The sequence below is a fragment of the Pteropus medius genome, unplaced genomic scaffold (assembly GCF_902729225.1).
Source record: "Pteropus medius unplaced genomic scaffold, Ma_sr-lr_union100, whole genome shotgun sequence".
Lineage (NCBI taxonomy): Eukaryota > Metazoa > Chordata > Mammalia > Chiroptera > Pteropodidae > Pteropus > Pteropus medius.
The window spans coordinates 3,072,159-3,089,799 of NW_024351733.1; the positions used below are offsets into that span (position 1 = coordinate 3,072,159).

A 17,641-nucleotide genomic window follows, 5' to 3' on the forward strand; every position below is an offset into this window, starting at 1 on the left:
CCACCAACTCATCTCTCTGGCATCAGCAAGAAAATCAAATGCTAATAGCCAGTGACCTCCTAATTCTAGTCAACTGCCCTTAGCTATGAGAAAACAGTCATTAACTTAGTATAGATGCTGCAAATAAAGTAGCTCCATCAGAGCTGAAGCCTTGAAATTATGCAAGTGAGTTAACTGGGGAGAAATAACAATTTTCATAGGACAAGCCCTAAATCTAATTTATTCTCTCAGGAAGACTTTTCTTCATCAAGAGAGCCACATAAACATGCATTATCTGCCTCACCCAGGGACTATACACCCCTTGGCTGTATTGTCATTCACCCCCTGAACTCTCAGAGTGCCTAGCGTATATTCTTTATTTTATTGGTTACATTAGACTTTACATTTTCTAACTATCCAGCACCCTGGAGGTCACCTCAGGAAATCATACAGTCCTTGAATGATTTTCTTTAGAAATGCATGTGTGTAGCTATAGGTATACCCATGAGTTATTTAATCAGTTAGTGAAAAGAAGAAAACAACATTTTTATTATTGACCTTTTTCAGTCTCTGAGGAGAATTTGCAAGTTTTGCCTGCATTCCAGGATTGAAAGCAAAAGAAAAAGACACTGACAAATTAGCATTTTCTTTTAATATCACATTATGGACAGACAGAAAAACCCTGGGATTTCTTTTGTCTAAGTTGAATTGACTTCTGGGTGAGATCAATCTTTATCCTCCTCAGTACAAGTGCACACATATTTATGTACGCACATGTAATCCCCATCATTGGAAGACAAGAGCCCTGTATCAGAGCATACCTATATCCAGGAAGCAACGTCCTTCATTTCGGCGTTAATATCAACTCCAAAGTTCATTGCAACCCAAGACTAATCAACAGCAATAAGAAAAGAACGGAAGCTAAATACTAAGAGATATGCCAAAATTCATCTGGCTATATCGTCTCTTCCTCCTAAACCCCACTCTCTTAAATTCCTCAATGTTTAGAATGTTTCGTTTTTCATATCCCCATCTTGTTGTCTGTGGCTTGTATCAGTTAAGATTGCAGGGGCTTCAAGGAACATAAAAGCTATCTATAGTGGCCTTAATAAATAGAGCTTTGTCTCCAATGTTAAAATACCCGGAAGTAAGATGCTACCGGCTCAGCAATGGCAGGACTGCCATTTTTTACAGTTTTTGTGGGCTTTTTTTTTGTGTTTGTCACCTCATGATTATGAGATGGCAGCTGTACCACCAGCCACCATTTCCATAGGGTGAAAGAGAGTGGGAGAAAAGGGTATATCATTTTTTATTATTATTATTATTATTATTATTATTATTATTATTATGAAGCCAAGGATTTTGCAGAAACCTCTCCCAGAACACTTCCACTTGTATGTCATTGAACAGAACTGTGTCACATGACTGTGGCCAATGGAAAAATGGCTAGGGAGAAGTGGCTGTAGATGGGATTGAGGTGGTCAGTCAGCAGTGTCTGCCAGTCTTCAGTTGCAGACATTAACAACTAGCTAGCTAATTGAAATCAGGAAGAACAAAGGGGTTGGGGCTTGGGGCTTGGGGTTAGTTATTTAAAAAAAAACATTCATAGAAATGAAGGAAGCAATTTGAGAACTAGGTCTTGGGTTAGGATATGAACTGTCAGGATTCCAAGACCTCAGAAACAAGAACATATGCATCTTGTCTTTATGGTACTCCGCTGCAAACACTTTTCAACTTTGTATCATTTCCCCCTCTGTCAACTTCCTTGGTGGCAAAGAGTAAGTAAACAGTCAGTCCTGAACCACCACAAAATTATATGCAAAATACATTTGGTAAGTTTTCACTAGATCCGTTTTCACCTTCAGCAAAATAAATCATGTCATAAGTGAAGGAGGGACAATGGATAGGTTGCTGCAAGGCTATATATGTTTCCTTCACCAAGATTAGATGTGAACTTCTGCTTTCTGTCTCTTTTTCTTTGTCATCCTGTTTCTCTCTTTTAATGATAAAACTAAAACACTAAATCGTAGACATTCACTGTGATCTTTTTAAGGTCATCAAAAGTCTATATTTAAAGTGTAAGAAAAGAAATAGGACACCAATTTTATTTTTGGAAAAAAATGTCTTGTTTATCCTCAGGTTTCAACATTATTTTTAAGGTAGTGTTTTTAGAAACCTGAACTGATTATTTGATCAATGAATTTCAAATGCTATCAATGGTACAAGAATAAATGTTAGATATCTTACTAACCAGAATCGTATTTTTACAGGTTTTTTTCTCCAAAGAGATCTCAAATATAAAGGACAGGTTCTAGCACACGTAACCCTTTTTATCAGTGCTCTAGTCACATAGTAATTCTTATACCATCTTCTTCATATCTCAAGCCTTTTTCAAATAACTTCCTCTTTTTTAAGTTGCATACAAATGTGATAATCTTTTTTAAACGAAAATCATATATCATAAAAAGAAGAGCATTGTAATATTACCAGTAGCAAAAATTAACAAACAGTATAGCTTTAGAATTTAAAAAGAGAGAGAGAGACTTCAGGTTCTGGCTCTGCCATAACTAGCTACATTTATCTTAAGACTTTAATTTTATTGTATGCAGAATATCATCATCTACTCATAAGGCTTGTTGTAAAGAGTAATTTGGGTAACGGTGATAGTGTTTAACATGCCTAAATGGAGGACCCCTTTATAAACAGATAAGGACTCTAGTTTATTAATTTCTTTCTTTCTATGTTTTTAAGCTTCCTGTGAAACTTTTCAAGAAGCTTGGGAGTCATTGTGTTAGGCTTAAATCCATACTCCACCACTTACTGACAAATTACTTTTTCTCTGTGCTTTGATTTCTTTATCTGTTCAATGAGAATAATAATAGCACTCACTCAGAGCTGTCTGAGAATTAGATGAGATAATGTATGTAAATTACATAATAGAGTACCCGGTGTATAATCAGTATTCAATAAATTGTAGTTGTTGGTAATAATAATAATATGATATATTCTCTGGATAAATGAATGCTTTGCTCACCATACCATCCTATGGAATGTCCAATTATTTTAAAAAGTGAAATATTGATTTTTTTTAAAAAATATTCCATTAAATTTTTTTCCTGTACTGATCTGTTTTTATTTAAATATAGTTGGTATACAATCTTATGTTGGTTATATTAGTTTCAGATGTACAATATAGTAATTTGACATTTTTATACCTTACAATGTGATCACCCCACTAATTCTAGCAATTTTCTGTCATCATGCAAACTTATCACAATATTATTGACAATAGTCCCCTTCCCCTTTTAATCCATTGCCCCACCCTCTTTCTTCTGGTAACCATCTTTTTGGTCTCAGTTTCTATGAGTCTGTTCTTGTTTCGTTCATTTTATTTTTAAATTCCCTATGCAACAATAAAAAAGAATGAAGTCTTTCCATTTGTGATAACATGGATAGATCTAGAGGGTATTAAGCTAAATGAAATAAGTCAAACAGAGAAAGACAAATAGCATATGCTTTCACTTATATGTGGAATCTGAAAAATATTTTAAATAGAATCATTTAAATATGTTGATTAGATATATTGATTTTTAATGTTGTCTAGTTTTTCTTAAGGAACGCACTTGCTTTCCCACATTAAAATTTCAAAACAATGACACGTGGGAATGACAATAGGATATGGCTGAATGAGTCATCACCTGGTTATCATCAATCTTTTGGCTCACAGACCTCTTCCTCACAAAACTTTCCTAACGTTTTTGTAATTTCTTAACATTTTCCACCTACCCTTTACACCTTTCATTAATAAGTAGTTCACTGTACATTTTCCTTTGCTTCTTTTTATTTTCCTACTTTTGGCATGACATTCATTCTCTGTCTGTTTCTAAGGAGGCTCTTGTGATGCCTCTGCAGAAATGAAGTCTGAGTCTTTGAAATAATGAGAACATCACTAAACAAAACCTAGGTTTCAGGAGCCATTAGTAGATTAGTGCTTTATTACATACAGCCATCTTATAGTTTAGTCTTCATGTTTTAGTTGTGGACTGATTTTTTGTTCTTCCTCTAGAGCACACATACATACACATACTTCACACTTCAGTGGAATAAATGAGAAGCCATAAAGATTCTTAGAAGACCCAAATGTCGGATTAGGAGACCCAGTCTTAAACCCAGTGTCAAGAGTATCTATAATTTTGGGGGACTGTACTAGCTATATTATTGTAACAGCAGAAACAGTTTGTGTGCATTTGGAGGCTTTTAATTCCTAGTAACAGAATATATAATGAAAACTTAAACAATAAATGTTAATTTTTCTTCATATAATAAGAATTTGGGAAAAAATGTTCCCAGTGTTGGTTCAGCAACTCAACAGTATCATTAAAGCCCCTGTTTCCTTCCATTTTTCCATTCAACTACTTTAACCTTTAACAGTGCTCCTTGGGCTTGCTACCTCATGATCATAAAATGGCTGCCATACCCCAGAAATTGCATCATAACAGGAAAGGGAGAGTGGAATTTCTCTCTACATTCCAGAAGCCAAAGTTGACTTCTCTAACATGTCTTTGACCAGAACTGTATCACATGGCTGTATTTACCTACAAAGGAGTCTAAGAAATTGAGTAAAAGTTTTTAAACTTTTTTTGAATTAGACTATCACTGGGGAAAAAGGGAGGATGGAATGGCTGTTGATGAGACGACCAACAGTGTTTACCACTATTTGTAAACATTTTCTTGATTTTTCCTACTACACGTGTAGCGTTGGTTTCAAGACCTTTTCTTATAATTTTTTTATAGTCCCAACACCTAGCACATTGCCTGTCACAAAGTAGGAGATGAGAAATATTTTTGAATGCCTCAAGAAACTTGTAATCTGGTGGGGGAGATAACCAACACAAATATTAATATTATTTTATAAGTACCAATAGTGAGAAATATTATGAAAGCAAAGAATAAGCTACTTTGAAAGAATAATACTGAGAACTTCTTAATGGTCTAGGAAGGTCTCTCTGAAAGGGGGATATTTAAGCTGAGACCTGAAGGTCAGGTCAGTCATATGAAGATAAGGGCAATGGAATAATGTTTACAAGGCTCTGAACTAAAAGGAGCCAAGTGTGGCTGGAGAGTAATAACCAAAGGAGTATGTGGTATAAGACAAAGCTAGAGAGTTTATTTTATGGGCAAGTAGGCAAGTCATATGATCTGATGTACCTGTAAAATACACCTGAGCTGATACCTATAAACCATAATATGATATGACGTACCTTCTGTCTGGAGGAGAGGTTGAAGGTAGCAAGAAGTGGAATCAAGGAGACCAGTTAAGAGGCACTTGCAAATGTCTTGATAAATGAAAATGGTGGCTGGACTGTCAGTGGAAATTGAGAGAATTGAAGAGATTTGAGATGTATTTTGGAGGTAACATCCACGTGGCTTGGTAATAGATTAGATGTCAGTCGTGAGATATTAAGGATGACTTCCAGCTCTTTTGTTTGAACAATTTGTTGTAGTATTTACTGAGGTGCTAAAGATGGATGAGGGAGCAGGTTCGGGAGAGAGCAACAGTACGGTTTTAGGCATGCTCAATTTGAGACACTGATAATACATCCAAGTGAAGAAGTCAAATACAATTGTAGCTCAGAAGAAAGACCAGACTAGAGGTATAAATGAGGAAGATATAAATAGAATTTAGAGCATTGAGAATGGAGATCATCTAGCATGTACAGAGAAAAAAGAAGAAGGCCTATGATCAAACTCTGATAACTTCAAGAAAAAGAAGTCAGGTGGAAGCGCAAGAGGGAGAAAAAAAATCAAAAGAATATGACATAGAAGCCATAGGCATGAAAAAAAATGTGTGAGCAATAGATGGCTTTGGGTCTAGGATTTGTTCACATTTTAAACTATAACTTTACTACAATCCAACTAGGGATCATGTACTCTCTCCAATTCATCTAGGGGTATCCATTGATACTTCATCATAATGTAGTCATTTTTAAAGTCATGTACTTTTGTTTCTGAATTATCTGATATTTGAAGAAATGAGGTAGGGAATGTTTCACTGGCTCTGCTGTCACAGGGCTTGCTCAGGTACAGCACTGGAGCACATGCTTGCTATTGAGCTCTGTCTCATTTGTTTCACTGGCTGAATAAGGAAACACTTGCACTCTTGCCCCCATTCTGTTGGACGGGAGAGTAAGAGTTATGAGTTTGAAGACTAAATGGATGGTAGGAAAACAAAATTATTAGTGGGTTAGAGAAATGCATTTCGACGGTTGATTTTGTTGAATATCCTAATAAGATTGTCTTTCATTTATATAATTCTTTACATTTTACAAATCACCTTACATGTGCTATCCTATTTAACCCTCATCGTAACTATTTGAGATAGGCATATACTAAAATTCCCATTTTACAGATAAGGAAATAAAGGCACAGAAATAACTTTTAAAAACTCACTGAAATCACAAAGCTAACAAATGAAAAGCCTAGAATTATAATCTAGCTTTTTAATTCTTAACTCATTCCTTATCTCACTGTATCTGGAATGGTGAATATTATTCATCTCATATGTAAACTCTTATAAACTGGTATCAACTGCCTGGAGTAACTATTGTAAAAGAACATGAAGCAGATTGAAAAGGGCTAGAAAATGGTGTCATAGACTGATTATTCACATCTACCATAGGTATGAAACTGGAAAATAATGATACAAGTACCATTCTTAAACTAAGGAACCTCTTGTTATTTATAAGGAAGCATATTTTAACTAGTTGAAGTCTCTTGTTATATCATTTAGTGCAGTTAGATAAAATGGTTTAAAGTAAGAATTTGCCTGTTACTTGAATCAGCTACACTTCCCCAGTGACAATAAAGTCTCAAGTTTCAATGTGAAGAGACTCAAAATTAAATTCTCATAAAACCTCCTGGAGACATTTCCTGGACAGGCAAACTAATTTTCTACTGGGATGCTGGTATTCTGATCTCCCAATGGTTTCGGATGTTTTGACCAAATGAAATGAGTGCTGTGTAGTGGTCTCCTTTTCGGTCTCTTGAATTCTTCTAGAGTACATTGGAGCAACCATTTTCTGTACCTGTTAGTTGTTTTAAACATTGGGAAAATTCTTTTACATCAAACTCCAAATACTATCTAAAGTCCTAAAAGCCTTATCCTAGAATTGTCTAAGTTCAGACATTCATTATAGGTACCTAGAAACTGGCATATCAATTTTTGTCCAGCGTCAATACAACATTATGTTGTTTACATTTTTAACTTTTATTTCAAAATAATTTTAGACTTACAGAAAAATTGCAGAAATAGTAGAGAGTTCCCATATACAATTTACCCAACTTCCCTTAATGTTAACATATTATATAACCATAGTATAATTATCAGAACCAAGAAATTAACATTGGTACAATACTAAAAACTATAGCCTTTATTCATATTTCACCACTATTTTTACAAGTGCCCTTTTCCTGTGCCAGGATACAATCCAGGATCCCACATTGCATTTAACAGTAATGTCTCCTCAAATCGGTTTCTCTGGCTTTTACGACCTTAGCATTTTTTTTTTTAAGTACTGGTCAGTTATTTTGTAGCATGTCCCACAGCTGTTGGATTGTCTGATGTTTTTTCATAGTTACATTAAGGTTAGGGATTTGGGAAAAGAATAACACAAAGGTGATGTCTCCTTTCCTGTGCATCATATCAATGGGCGCGTGATGTTCATATGTTTTATTACTGGTGATATTAACCTTGCTCACTTGGTTTAGGTGGTATCTGTGGGTTTTCTCTACTGTGGAGTTACTGTGTTTTTTTCCTTCGTAATTCATTACTTTGGATAGCATAAATTATGTTGTTTTAACCACCAGAAGTAATGGATACAGGAGTGAAATGGCAGTAAAGAGACCTGGGTTCTAATACTAATACTTAGCTCAGTGACATTGAGCAAGTCACTTAACCATTCTGGCCTTCACTTTTTCTTTCTTCTAAATGAAAGATTGGGCAAGATTACCTCAATGATCCCCTTAGCTTAATGATCTAATGATTATGTGATTTCCAACTTGGTGTGTGCTATAGACTGACTGTGTCCCCCACCCAAATTCATATGTTAAAATCCTAACCCCCAGTGTGATGGTATTTGGAGGTGAGGCCTTTGTGGGATGATTAAATTATGAGAATAGAGTCCTTATGATGGGATTAGTGCCCTTATAGAGGCCCCAGAGAGTTCCCTCACCCCCTTCTGCCATATGAGGTTGTAGCAAGAAGCAGCCCTCTCTAGAAACTGAATTTGTCAACACCTTGATCTTGGACTTCTCAGCTTCCATGACTGTGAGAAATAAATTTCTGTGGTATATAAGCCATCCAGTTTATGTTATTTTGTTATAGCAGCCCGAACTCGCTAAGACAGTGTGTTAGACCAGATTACACCTAAGAAACCCTAAAGCCCTTTTAGCTAGGAGTTCAAATATTCATTTAGTCATTCAATTAGTATTTACTGAGAACCGATAATATATCAGGCACTGTTTTAGGTACTGAGGATGAAGCAGCAAACAAGACAAAATCCCTGCCCTCATGGGAGCTTGCATACCAGTAAGTAAGAAAGATGATACATATGCAATCAACATATAATACAATTTCTGATAGTGATGATGTGGTGAAGGAAAATAAAGCAGGGAAGAGACTTGAAAGCTGTACATGAAAGGGATTGTCATTTTATATAAGGTGATAAAGGAAAGTTCCTCTGGGCTGGGGGCTAACATTTCAGCAGAGACCTGAAAGAATTAAGGGAGGGAAGCCTGAAAGTTCATAAGGCATTGTGTTCCAGACAAAGTTGTACATGCAAAGTCTCCGAGGCTGGGGTAAGCTGATTATATAACATTTAAAAAGAATTAAGTTAGGTGTCATGAGAATACCTTGTCTAACATTCTCACTGTAGAGGTCCAATGAGGCTGATTTGGCCAAGATGATGCAGCTAGTTAATGTGATATCTAGGATAGAATTCACCTCTCCTGAATCCTTCTCAATATCATGCTACCTTTAAGGTCAATGTGTCTTTGAAAAACTGACAGAAAGCATGACTGGGGATTTCAGAACATACCAAATATCGATGGAACAATGGCCAATTTTAACTTTCTACAGAGTATAAGTCTTGAACTTACTATGGGTGTAACAGCTGGATTTGTAAGCATCAAATCCACATATGTACTTAATGTCAACCAAGGCTTCTGCATCACCGGTAATCCTGCCCCCAGGGAGTCCCCAAGTCTGCTAGTCCTAATCGCTGTACTCAGCTCCATAACCTACTTCCCAAGACATTGTGCGGAGATGAGCAATATTCTCAAGATGATGGTGTTAGGTGAAGTGAGATGTCAACCATAAGTGGATCTGACCAAAGAAATGCCTTAAGGAAGCAGCTCAGAAGCACGTGAGTATATGTGTCTAGAATGAAGCCTATAAAAAATTCTGCAGGACTAAAGACAGCTGGAAGCCATTGTGACAACCACAACTACTTTGTAGACTGAACTCAATGACAGATTGGTTCTTTGTGATCAGATAGACCAGGAGTCTAAAAAGCCATTCATTGATCATACAGTTATTCAGGAAACGGTATTGAGCATTCATTATGTGCCAAGCATTGTGTTAATTTCTAGAAATACAGAGATAGAGACAGATTAGACCCTTGTCCCAGGGATTGTAAGACTATCAGAGGTAAACCTTTCTGCCATTTAAAGAAATTAAGTGAAGTAAAGCATTAAAGGTGCTATGGTTATAGTAACACAGAACCTACAGGAAGGCATTTCTTTAAAAAAAAAAAAGTATCCTTGATTTTTCAACCTCACACAGACAGAAAAAACAACCTCAATCAACGTCAACTCTTAATATGAAAAGCAACAATAAATACCTTCACAAGTCAACTTAAATTCGTAAATATGTCCATGTTTATGAACAATGATGGTTGCAGAACCCTGCAGACTCAAACATTTCCTGAAACAAGATGCTTTTCCAAAATTTCTTGCCTTTCTAATATGACAACCGAAGATATCCTAACTAGGATGTGGAGGTGCTCTTTATAGCACTAATTTTATTGATTCCGTTGTTTACAGTGTGACATAACTGACCGATGATAACTCCCCGGCTGTCCTTCCCTCTGCTGTTAAAATGGCTCTGTGCTTTATCCAAACAGGGCTTCTAAATGAATTGTAGATGTATGAACAGAGGAGAAATTGGTCCTGAGGTGAATTAACTCTCTTGAGATAGATTTGTTTGTGCTGCCAACAACTTATACACTAAACCTCATGAGCCTTCTTGTAGGAGTTTTAAGGAGAAACGGGCACTTTTTAGAAAGCCTTACATTTTATCAGTTGGTTTTTTTTTTCCTTCTCATTGAGACCTGAGTGTTCTCAAGGGACTTTTGAAGTTTGCCAACTTAAAAACAGACTTCTTGAGAATTACTTGAAGTCCTCCATGTTTCTATTTATCAGTTTTTCTAATACAGATATTCTACAAATGCCATTGAAAGAACGCTCTCTTTTCCTCACAGGTAGATCACAAAAGTGGACCCATAATCATTGGATCAAGGGTTTCTCAGCTCTGAGTTAAATTGCAGCTGGACTTTGTTTTTCAGTAACAGAATCTTCCCTGTAGGGGATGGTAAAACGTGCCCTTTTCTGTGTCCATGAGAGCAGAGCATTCCAAATTATGAACTAAAAATGGCAACAGGACATGGTTTCAGTTATACAGGGAGAGGAAAAAATAGATATTATCAGGCCACCTAATGGATGTCTCTGCTTTGATATTACTTCAGCTGTAGTATAGAACACTCAGAATTAAGAAGCACAATTTAGACTTGTTTCACAGCTGTAATTACCTTCCTTGAAAAACAAGATGCCTAGGGAACAGGAGCCTACATTTCAGGGTTTTTTATGAATTGATAACATAATAATAAGTACTTCATCACAAATATACATTCCACAAGTTCTTGTTCTCTTCTCTGGTCATCAGAATACAAAATCACAACCAAGAAGCTAGAATTGCTAACTAGGAACCTAAAGAAGTAGTACTGATGGTAGAGGTGGTGGCAGTGGTAGTGGTAATACTAGCAATAGCAGCAGTAATAACAGCAGCAGAAGTAATACTAAGTACTATGTACCAAGCCCCATCTACACACATTACATCTACTCACCAATCTATCTAATTGTACCAATTCTATAGGCAGGTTCTTTTTAATTTCCAAGTTTACAACTAAGACTAAAATATAATAAAATTAAGTAGTTTGCCCAAGATCACACAGCTAGTAAGTGGCCAAGATTCAAACCCAGGCCGTCTGGCTTCGGAGCCTGTGGTCTTAACCATTATGTTAGGCTGCCTCTCAGTAGCTAATTTATCAAAGCTTGTAATAATCACATTTTAACAAGTTTGAGTAATAAAATCTTAGGTTGAAATCCGCCTCCAAAATCCTGTCTAATTCCTTTCCCACTACTGAAGTTGTTCTGCAACATTTTAGGTAGAAAAGCCTTCGCCTTGGCCTTAAAACCTAAAGTGATGGAGAACTCCTCACTTTGCAAGGCAGCTCATTCCACTAGCAAACTCCCAAATCATTAGGCTGTTATCTCTTGCATTGAGCTGAAATTGATCTTCCAGTAACCTACACCTTTTTGTCTACATGTATGCTTTGGCTCTACACACAGTAAGTGTAAACTCTCTTGGCAAAGACAGAACTTCAAATATTTGGAGGCATTCAATTTCCCCTGACCATACTATTACTGCCAAGTCTTTGTTTAGAACAAGACAGGTATCAAAATTGACAACAAGTAGAAAGTAGAAATTTCATGCCGGACTTTAAGTATTTTTTGCTTAAAATATAACAACTTATTACATAACAAGCAGAGCAACCCCTAACCCCATATACGGACTATGTTTGCAAATGGGACAATTTGTTTTTCCCATGAACTGATACCAGAGATGGCAAATCCTGACCTTTCGGATTCAATGCATTTTGCTGAGTTAGAACCTCAAGGGCTTTTGAAGGGACCAAGCTCTCAACTGTAATCATTAAAACCTGCAGAACCCTGCCTGACTCTGGGGAGAAGCCCAGCTTTGTTGGCCCTCATCTACCCTCACTAGGAAAGCTGCTTAAAACTAGGGCATAAGAGACAACCACTAGCTTGGGATCAGTCCTGGACACCATCCCTTTTGTTCCAAACCCTGCACTGGTGTTTTCAACCCCCTACTGTTCTATATCATCTCTATTTCTTCATGCAACAACTTCATCCCAAACTCCAATCCATGCTTGGACATTGGCTCTCCATTCTTACTAGACATGAATGGAGATTTCTAGATGTTGATCCCTGTCTATACCCTGACCCTGTGTATACTATATCCTGCTGACCACTTTGAACTTTTAAATAACACAAACTCCCCTGCTACTTTGAAGTCCTTTATATTAGCTCGATGGCCCCTCCTCTGTATGTTCTGACCTTGACTCTGCTCTCTGTACAAATACTAATCACACTCACCCCTGAGCAGAGAATCTGCATCAAAATCCATCAGGATTTCTAACCACATCATTATATCTGTCAGTTTCACCAAACTCCTGATCTTAGTCCTTTCCTTTCAACAGCCTGGCACTGACACAGTATAATTTCTTTTAAATCATGGTGCAATTTGATGTGCTTTTCAAAAGGTTATGGTGATGATTTTAAAGGGTGTTTGTTTCATCTGAGAAAGGAGGTTTGACAGTGCTGGTGCCTGTAATGGAGTTCTTCAAAGCCTAACCTAGGGTGATTTCAGAGCATTAAAGAGTTGAGAGTCTACAGAGATGCATGGAGATTAAAATTGTTGGTGGAAAGATCAGATTTTGGAGGCACGATATCCAGTGCACCAGCTGGAACAGGGAGCTTCAATCATGTTTGGAACTGTAGGTCCCAGGAAGATGAGAGGATGAAGAAGAAGCCAGGAAAGCTATCTGCTTATAGGTTAAAGTCAGTTAAATAGAAACAATGGTATGGTAGCCATCATTTTTTTTTAATTGTGGTAAAAACCCATGACACAAAATTCACCATCTTAACCATTTTTTAAATTTTTAATTCTTTATTGGGGTAACATTGGTTAATACAATTATATAATTTTCAGGTGTACAATATCATTTAACATCTGTATATTCTATTGTGTGTTTACCACCCAAAGTCCAGTTTCCTTCAGCTACCATATATTTGATCCCCTTTACCCGCTTCACCCACCCCCCCTCTTCTTTTTTTGACCCCATGTACCTACCCCCTCCTCCCCAGCACCCACTAGTAACCACTACTCTATAGTCCTCTGGTAACCACTAGTCTATAGTCCGTGTCCATGTTTGTCCTGCTCATTTGTTGCTTTTAGGTTTATATTCCACATATAAGTGGTATCATGTGATTTTCAACTTTTTCTGTCTGGCTTATTTCACTTAGCAGGATTATCTCGAGGTCCATCCATGTTGTCACGAATGGCAATATTTCATCTCTTCTTATGGCTGAGTAATATTCCATTGTATATATGTACCACAGCTTCTTTAGCCAATCATCTAACGTAGGACACTTCATCTTAACCATTTTTAAGTGTACAGTTTAGTAGTGTTAAGCATATTCATACTGTTATACATTGGATCTTCAGAAATTTTTCATCCTTCAAAACTGAAACTTTATATCTATTATACAAATTCCCATTCCCCCTGTCCCCACCCCTGACAACTGCCAATTCTATTTTCTGTCTCAATGAATTTGACTACTCTAGGTACCTCATATAAGTGGAGTCATACAACTTTCATCTTTTTGTGACCTGCTTATTTCACATACCATAATGTCCTCAAGGTTCACCCATTAGCCATCATTTGTTGCATACAGTGTTGTGCCAAGCACATGGTCTCATTTCATTCTTACCACAACTGTCAATGGCTGCTGTGCCATTTTCCATTTTTATAGATTAGGAATAAAGGACACCTTCCAAAGCCGGTCCCGGTAGCAGTTGGAGAGTTAATTTCAGAAGAATTATTATGGTATTGTGGCATGCTCTCAGGCTTTACACCTCTAAGAATTTCAGGGGCCAGGGTTATGCAGAGGGGAAAGCAGATCTACAATACAGTTGCTATTAAGGCTGTGGGGGGAGACTACAGGAAGCTCCAAAGTTTATTTGGCCTTCAAAGTTGTCCCAAATGAGTCATATAGGTGGGGACTTTATATGCTTTCCTCAGCCGGTCATTGGCCATAGGCCTCCGTCCTCAGGTAAGGGACATAAACTTGTGGGAGGAAGTTCCTTGAGGGCAGCGGCTGGAGCATAGGTGCAATGATGCCAAAGAGGGGGTTTAGAATGGAGCACCACATTTCAGCATCTACTACAGATGCTGAAAGAATAAATATATTTCTTAAGGTCATGTAAATGACATGAGAGACACAGACTTCAAAACCCATGTTCTTTCTATTACAGTGGGCATTGTCTCCAAAAGAGACCCAATATCCACACTAAAGTTAAACTTGGACTCTATTCATGGTTAAAATGGAATCAAAGCCCAGAGACTATATCCTTCAATGCATCGTTCATGGTTTACCTATTCCTTACAATTCCTGCTGGCTCCAACCTTTTTCCCTGGTTCTTATCATGAGAAGTGAAGCCATATCATTGTCATAGTGTTCTAATCGGTCTCTATGCCTAAGGTCTCTCCTTCCGCCATCTGATCAGTCCATTGCTGTCAAATTAATTTTCCCAGAATTCTCCTTTTTTCAATTTAATTTAGCAAGACTCCGACTATGAGCTGGAAGTGTCCTAAGGGTCAGGTGGTCACAGATAAGTCACAGTCTCTGCTCCCAAGCTACTTCCAACCTTTGGAGAGAGACAATGTTATTTGTACCACCATAATATTCATAACAGCTAATATTTGCCAAGTGAGGCTATTAGGCAGACACTGTGCTAAAGGCTTGACATACATTATCTCGATTAATCCTAACAACCACTTCTGAGGTACCTCTCAAGAATACTCATTTTTAGATGCAAAAAAGTGAGGCTTAAAGAGATTAAGTGCCTCACCCAGTGGCTCTCAGCTTGGAAATGGCATAGCAAAAACAGGCATTCCAACTCCAGAGCCCAGGATCTTAATCATCATGCTTAAAAACTTCGACTCGCCACTGTCCTCAGGATCGGGTCCAAATACCTCCATTATCAGTGCCCTTCCTATCTCCCTCTGTGCCCAAACAAACCAAGCAAATGCTCTCCTCCTGATGAGGCAAGTCTCCAAACCATGACACCTGCTGCTTCTGGCACTTTCTCCTGCTATTTGCGAAGTGCTGGAAGGATTTTCTCAATCCAGATGTGATTGCAGCCCCAGCTCAAACTCTGCTTCCTCCAGAGAGCCTTTTAACTAACACCCTAGAAACTGTGGCCCTAGCCTTCTATCAGACACTATTCAGATTCACATATCCATGTCTATTTCCCCCATTGGGCTTGTAAGTTCCTTAAGAACTGTGTTTTTTTAATGAAAAATAATTCTTAGTTCTTTTTTCTTGTTGCCAAGAAATTGTTCACTATAGAAGCTTCCTGAATTTTAATACAAAAAGGACCGATATGTAGCTTCAAAAATAAATCTAAGCTTGTAGATTCTTGAAAAGAGATTGTCACAGAATCTTATAATTAATATTCAGTATAACTAGTCCTATGAAAATTCTGTCCTTGACATGTTACTGAGATTGCAATACTTTTTAAAAATTCAATTATTTTGAGAGATCTTATGTACCTTTTATCCTGTGTCTCTCAATGATACATCTTGCAAAACTATAATTCAATGTCACAGCCAGAATATTGACATTGATACAATCAATATATAGAACATATCCATCATGACAAGGATCCCTCCTGTTGTCCTTCAACAGCAATATTCACATGCCTCCCCCGACCTCCTACTCCTAGCAATTACTAATCTATTCTTAATTTCTGTGATTTTGTCATTTCAAGAACGTTATATGAATGGAATCATGTAGAATGTAATCTTTTGGGATTGACTTTTTCACTCAACATAATTCCCTAGAGATTCATCCAAATCGCCACCTATAGCAATAATTCGGTTTTTTTATTATTATTATTATTATTATTGCTGTGTAGTTTTCTGTATTTGGATATCCCCTTGCTTGTCTACCCATTCACCCCTTGGAGGAAATCTGGGATATTTTTAGTATTGGAGTATTACAAATAAAGCTGTCAACATTCGTGCAGATTTTTGTGTGAACATAAGTTTTCATTTGTATGGGTCCTGTGCCTAAGAATGCAGGTGCTGGGTCATATGGTAGTTGAATGTTTAGTTTTATAAGAAACTACCAAACTTTTCCAAAGTGATTGTAGTATTTCACATAGCACCAGCAATGTATGAATGATCTCTTTCTCTGCATCATAACCAACATTGATGTCATCACCGTTTTTTTATTTTAGCCATTCAGATGTGTATATAGGAGTACTTCATTGCAGTTTTAGTTTGCGTTTTCCTAGTGACTAATGATGTTGAACAACTTCGAATGTACTTATTTGCCATCTATATATCCTCTTCAATGAAATCTGTTTATGTCTTCCAACCGTTTTACAATTTGAATTTTTTAACAGCTTTAACATTTTTTTTAATATATGTAATACTATTCCTTTATTGTATACATGGTTTGCAAATACTTTCTCCCTTGTCTTTTCATCCTCTTAACAGGGTCTTTCACAGAGCAAAAGTTTTGAATTTTGGTGAGGTCAAATTTATCAATTTTTCCTTTTAGGAATCATGCTTTTGGTGTCAAGTCTAAGAATTATTTGCTTAGCTTTAGATCCCAAAGATTTTCTACTGTTTTATATGATTTATAGGCATATGTTTTAAATTTAAGTCTATGCTCTATTTTTAGTTAATTTTTGTATAAGACATGAAGCAGAAGTTGAGATTCATTTTTTGCATATGAATGTTCAATTGTTCAATTGCTCTAGCATGATTTGTTGAAAAGGCTGGCTTTTGATTTTTGAAGTGAAATCAGACTTATTTCTCTCCCTGTCTTCAGACCCAGCCACCTTTCATGCCTCCTCGATACTGCAACCAGTATGCCCCACAGACACTTCAAATTTAACATGTCCCAGCCAAGCTCATCATTATTCCCACTTCTCCCAACCCGGTCTCAACATCTCCCCCTTCCTAATTTTGCTATTCTTGTTATACTACCCTTCACTCAATTGCCCAATCCAGAAACTTAATTGCCCAAGTTGTTGTCCAAGAATCCACCCTTATCTTTAAATCTGACATATGATGTACTGCCAAATCTCATAAACTCTATCCCCAAACTATCTCTCAAATCTATTCCCATTTTTAGATTTCCCCTGCCCCAGCATCTCTTGCCTCAAATGCCGTACAACCTCCTATTTTTCTTCCCCAGTTTTAGTCTTGCTTCCTAATCCATTCTCCACAGTGCAGCTATAGTAAGGTAATCCTCTTAAAATGCAGACCTGATTAAGTAACTCTCCTTATTTTAGTCTTTCTATTATTTCCAGCTGCCCTAAAGCAGAAGTTCCAACAAGCCTTTTCACCAGACTCTGGATTAACTCTCCAGTTGTAGCAGCAGCACCCAACACAGTGCCTGACTCGCCATAAATATTTATTGATTGACTAATAAGGTCTTAAATTAT

At 37.0% G+C, this 17,641-nt stretch overlaps 1 protein-coding gene across 1 annotated transcript in view; it reads left to right on the forward strand.

Annotated features, from left to right (window-relative positions):
* DMD (dystrophin) overlaps window positions 1-17,641 on the forward strand; it is a 1,897,222-nt gene that overhangs the window by 1,648,056 nt on the left and 231,525 nt on the right. The gene's annotated exons all lie outside the window — the stretch shown is intronic.